Source organism: Schistocerca cancellata, chromosome 2 (genome assembly GCF_023864275.1).
Source record: "Schistocerca cancellata isolate TAMUIC-IGC-003103 chromosome 2, iqSchCanc2.1, whole genome shotgun sequence".
In the NCBI taxonomy this organism is placed as follows: domain Eukaryota; kingdom Metazoa; phylum Arthropoda; class Insecta; order Orthoptera; family Acrididae; genus Schistocerca; species Schistocerca cancellata.
The window spans coordinates 913,592,712-913,598,785 of NC_064627.1; the positions used below are offsets into that span (position 1 = coordinate 913,592,712).

At 45.1% G+C, this 6,074-nt stretch overlaps 1 pseudogene; it reads left to right on the forward strand.

The window, feature by feature from the left end:
- The first annotated feature begins 4,656 nt into the window (after positions 1 to 4,656).
- Positions 4,657 to 4,774, forward strand: LOC126164097 (5S ribosomal RNA; annotated as a pseudogene).
- The last annotated feature ends 1,300 nt before the right edge of the window (positions 4,775 to 6,074 follow it).

Below are 6,074 nucleotides of genomic sequence, written 5' to 3' on the forward strand. Positions count from 1 at the left end.
ATACGTTCAATCAGGTGCTGGAATGTTTCTTGGGGAAAGGCAGTCCATTTTTCACGGAGTGCTGCGCTGAGGAGAGGTATCGATGTCGGTCGGTGAGGCCTGGCACGAAGTCGGCGTTCCAAAACATCCCAATGGTGTTCTGTAGGATTCAGGCCAGGACTGTGCAGGCCAGTCCATTACATGGATGTTATTGTCGTGTAACACTCCGCCACAGGCCCTTGCGTTATGAACAGGTGCTCGATCGTGCTGAAAGATGCTAACGCCATCCCCGAATTGGTCTTCAACAGTGGGAAGCAAGAAGGTGCTTAAAACATCAGTGCCGGCCGCGGTGGTCTAGCGGTTCTGGCGCTGCAGTCCGGAACCGCGGGACTGCTACGGTCGCAGGTTCGAATCCTGCCTCGGGCATGGGTGTGTGTGATATCCTTAGGTTAGTTAGGTTTAAGTAGTTCTAAGTTCTAGGGGACGTATGACCTAAGATGTTGAGTCCCATAGTGCTCAGAGCCATTTGAACCAAAACATCAGTGTAGGCCTGTGCTGTGATAGTGCCATGCAAACCAACAAGGTGTGCAAGCTTCCTCCATGAAAAACGTGACCACACCATGACACCACCGCCTCCGAATTTTACTGTTGGCACTACACACGCTGACAGATGACGTTCACCGGGCATTCGCCATACCCACACCCTGTCATCGAATCGCCACATTGTCTACCGTGATTCGTCACTCTACACAACTTTTTTCCACTGTTAGATCGTCCAATGTTTACGCTCCTTACACCAAGGGAGGCATCGTTTGGCATTTACCCGCCCCCGGAGCACCCCATTGTGCTCTCTCACGATGTCTAATGACTGCTGAGTTCGCTGATATGGAGTACATGGCAGCAGATGGCAGCACAATGCACATAATATGAAAAACGTAAGTTTTTGGGGGTGTCCGGATACTTTTGATCATATAGTGTGTAAGATGGCTGTAATTTCGCACCTTACAAGCACTCATCTACATACTTTGCCGTTATTTACAACTGGGATAATGTGTCATTTGATAGGTTGTACGAACATTTAAAGAGGACTGAGCCGGCTGCTGTGGCCGAGCGGTTCTAGGCGCTTCAGTGTGGAACCTCGTGACCGCTGCAGTCGCAGGTTCGAATCCTACCTCGGGCATGGATGTGGGTGGTGTCCTTAGGTTGGTTAGGTTTAAGTAGTTCTAAGTTCTAGGGGACTGATAACCTTAGAAGTTAAGTCCCATAGTGCTCAGAGCCATTTGAGCCATTTGAACTTACAGCTTGTAAATAGATGTAAATGCTTATTGCATGAAAGGCGACGGAGTGTGTGTATTATCAAAACGGCGTAATGAATGATTGCCTATTCTAGTAGAGGTTGGAACGCCAGTGGATATGAAACGGCAGGCGTAACTCAAGCCCTGGGTGGAAAAGGGCTCACAGGTGTGTTGGTCCTGCTTGACACAAGAAGTAGCCAAGGCGGACGGTCGGGGCTGAGCTCTGAAGCACAGTGGAGTGGCGGCTGGCCGCTACTCTTGGTACAATATATTTGTGTTGCTACGTCGCCTCTCCCTGGGAGGGCTAGCAAAGTCACACGCTTTCTAAGTTGAACAGTGTTGAGTGGCGGACGTATTTTGAGGAATGGTCAGTAAATTTTCTTTGTAAGTGTGATATGAGACTGAAGCAACTGGAGTACGAATAGTTTTGATGCAATTATAGAGATAGAAACTATGGAGATTATTTGTGAGTTTTTCTGGAATGTTGAGTCATTGAGGTAAGCACGCTAGCACGTAGCACTGTTTTGTGGTTTTGAGATTGTAGTAACGAAGCTGAGATATTAGGATTGTTATATGGATTGTTACATGGATTGCTTTGAGAGGCAGATGAGATTCCCCTTGCTTAAAGTTATTTCTTAAAGTCATGTTATGTAAATACGTTTGTGAACATTCATTTGATTTTAAGGTATTACTCTTGAAGATAAGGTTTCATTTGAATTTTGTCAGAAGCCATTTCCTCTCACCCTCCTCCATTTCACGTACGCACACTGCGCTTTGTGGCACGGAATTTTCAGTCGTAGTCTTTAATATTGCTTTGCTGCTGTCTACTGTGCACCGCTTTCGAGAAATCTGCAAAGACGTTTGTCGAGACACGAGGTAAGTGAAAATACAGTTTAGGACAAGGAATTTCTTTGTAAATTCAGTTGAGAAGTCAGGTTACATTCAGGATAGCATTGCATTTTTATAAAAACAGTTAGCTTCAATTTACAGACCTGTTGAGCAAATCATATTACGTTTTTGTGTAATTCAGTGTAGTCAGAGTTTTTCACAGTACACGAGTTTATGTAAGGAATTACTTTGTTTGGTAATCACTTTTGAGACGTTTTAGTTGTTAGTTTTAGGAAGACTCACTCAGATAGATAGAAGTAGACAAGCGGTTAAGTTACATCTTTCCTGAACAGATTTTTCTCTTTTGCATGAACAGTCACCACGGCTATACTGGCATTAATGGTAACAGTTGAAAGAATGGAACCCGTTGTCATATCAAAATAATTCCAGACTGGATCGCCACGAAACGACCTCACGTGGGCTATAGGCAGGCACGTCAATTCCGCCGTCCAGCGATGGCAGGCAGTACCAGTTCAAATGGTTCAAATGGCTCTGAGCACTGTGGGACTTAACATCTGTGGTCATCAGTCCCCTAGAACTTAGAACTACTTAAACCTGACTAACCTAAGGACATCACACACATCCATGCCCGAGGCAGGATTCGAACTTGCGACCGTAGCAGTCGCGCGGTTCCGGACTGAGCGCCTAGAACCGCGAGACCACTTGCCGTAGCCTGCAAATTCATGCACACTCGGTAGTATTTGTATCCTGTTAGAAGAGCAAGCCGTTAAGACAAGGAGTACCGAATACATTTTGTCGCTCGCCGTATTTTACTTCCCACTTGCGATTCACTTCCGATCTGGGCGGAGTCGGCAGTGTTTATAGTCCCCCAGTTCCTTCGTTTCACACGCTACACTTTGCACTGTGCGCAACATTGGCTGGTCTTCGACAACGGATAAAACCGCACTAATAATATCTGCAGCAGAAACAACCATAGTCAGTACATCGCCTGGTCGGCCGCTTAGTATTATGGCGATGTAGCGACTATGGTTGTTTCTGCTGCAGATATTATTAGTGCAGTTTTATCCGTTAACAATAACATCCTTAACATAGCTATCTTTATAGTTTAGGTGCAATTTCTGCCTAATTCTAGGGCCTCCATATTAACTTGTGGCTGATTTACCATCCGTGCACAAAGTTTGTCGTGCGTTGCTATTAAATATGTCTTAATTCCCGCATCATCGCTTTTATCATTTGCTCAGTTTGCTATTTGTGCGACAACTTTTGGCACTCAGTTAGGTCCCGATCCGTGTTAACTTTGTAATCCCGCTCCCACGCATAAGAAGAGCGTTTCCTGGCCGCGCGCATGCGCAGTGATTTCGATAGCCGCGCACGTGAGCAGCCTGCGGTGCCTCAGTTCGGTGGAGAGCCTGTGACCATCGTACGTTAGCTGGGGCGAGGCGGCACACAAAGGGTTGACATAAGTAATATTATTGACTTGGTACATATGTACCGTGTATGTGTTAAAAAAAATATGGTGTCTTGCCGCTGTAGGTGTTGATTTTAGCCTTTGACTATGCCTATTTAGGCAAGCTGTTATACATTTCTTCTGAAGAAGGCGTGGTTACCCAGGCAGAAACCTAGGTAAACACCAGGTAGTTTGTGCATTCGAGGCTGATTTTTCATAATTATTTCGACACTTACGATTTATGACGCGGTTCTTAAATACCGGGATCATGCACCAGTTGGAGGCCACTTAAACCTACCAAGTGTATGTCTATGGATTCATTGCGAGGGATACAGACTTTCTTGAGCAATTAGCTCGGCAGCCCATACAGAATGAAAATATCTTAGACCTTGTAGCTACAAATAGGTCGGATCTTATCGAGAATGTCAGTACAGAAACTGGGATTAGCGAATCATGATGTCGTTATAGCAATTGTGGTTACGAAATTTGATTAAATGTGTCAAGAAGGCTAGGAGAGTATTTCTGCTAGATACAGCAGATAAGCAGTTGTTAACATCGCACTTGGTGAATTGACGTTATTTAGTTCCAATAAGAAGGACGTAGAGGGATTACGGGCAAAGATCAATCAGATTGTAAATTGTGGCCCGGACAGTTAGGTACCTAGTAAGTGGATAAAGGATGGAAAACGAAATTCAGAGGATGCTGAGGAAGCAGAGGTTATTGCACTCTGAGTTCAAAAGGGAACGCACAAATGACGACAAGCAAAGGTTAGTAGAGATTCGTGTCTGTGGTAAGATCTATGCGCGAAGCGTGTAGCGACCACCACCATCATACCTTAGAAAAAGATCTGGCAGAGAATCCGAGAAAATTCGGGTCGTATGTAAAACCGCTAAACAGGCTTCCATTCAGTCCCTGTTGACGAGTCCAACGTTGCAGCTGAAGATAGCAAAACGAAAGCCGATGTTTTAAACTTCACGTTCAAAAAATCGTTCACGTAGGAGAATCGTACAAACATATCGTCATTTGGCCACCAGACAGACACCCGTATGTGCGACATAATATTAAGCATCCCTAGAGTAGAGAAACGCCAACGGCCTTGCCGCAGTGGTAACACCGGTTCCCGTCAGATCACCGAAGTTAAGCGCTGTCGGGCTGGTCTAGCACTTGGATGGGTGACCATCCGGTGTGCCGAGCGCTGTTGGCAAGCGGGGTGCACTCAGCCCTTGTGAGGCAAACTGAAGAGCTACTTGATTGAGAAGTAGCGGCTCCGGTCTCGGAAACTGACATACGGCCGGGAGAGCGGTGTGCTGACCACATGCCCCTCCATCTCCGCATCCAATGACGCCTATGTGCTGAGGATGACACGGTGGCCGGTTAGTACCGTTGGGCCTTCATGGCCTGTTCGGGAGGAGTTTAGTTTAGTTTAGAGAAACAAGTGAAGGTTGGAAAGCAAGTAAGCTACCAGGTCGGAATGCGATCCCAATTCAGTTCTATAAAGAGTACTCTACTGCGTTGGCCCTTTCCCTAGCTTGAATTTATCGTGAATTTCTCGGCTAAGGGTCGACATATGCAACGTCCCCTTAGGAACAATTATACACGACTGTACTGATAAACCTCTTACACTATTTGCTTTTCAAACAGCTGAGCAAAACTGAACGTACTCAAGCATTCACTAAAGTGACACACAATATTTTTAGCGCAACGCAATCTGACTATCAAAGATCCCTGCAAAAGAATGGCCCTGAGTAACATTAAACTACACCTTTCAGAAATCACTTACCTCACAAAAATCTTCATTACTCGAACTACTGCAATACAGCGAGCACCACTACTGCCAGCTAAATAAAAGATTCAAACTACGGAAGGCACTAACTACTGATAGGGATAGTTAGCAAATGAAAGATATTAATAGAGAACAAACAATGTATTTACCTTAATAGTCATAATATATATAGCAGTTCATGACAAATTTCAAAACTCCGCCATCTCTCTCCCCACATCCACCACTGCTGGCGGCTCACCTCCAACTGCGCAACGCTACGCGCTTTTCACATCCAGCTGCCGCTGCCCAACACTACAATGGCAGACAAGAATGCAAACTAGCCACAGACTGCACACAGCACAGCCAGTGATTTTCATACAGAGCGCTACGTAACGTTGCCAATAAGAAAACATAAACAGCCTACTTACATAAAGAAAACATAAACAGCCTACTTACACCTAGCTTGAATTTATCGTGAATTTCTCGCCAAGCACAAAGCCCCAAGCAGCTGTAAAAAAGTCCAGGTAATTCCCGTATATAAGAAGGGTTAAAGAACGGACCCGCAAAACTATAGAGCAATATCCCTTAACTTCGGTTTGCTGCAGAATCCTTGAACATATTCTCAGTTCGAATACAATGAATTTTCTTGAGACTGAGAAGCTTATGTCCACGAATCCATTTTAAAAAGCATCACTAGTGCGAAACTCAACTTTCCCTTTTCTCACATGATATACTACGAACT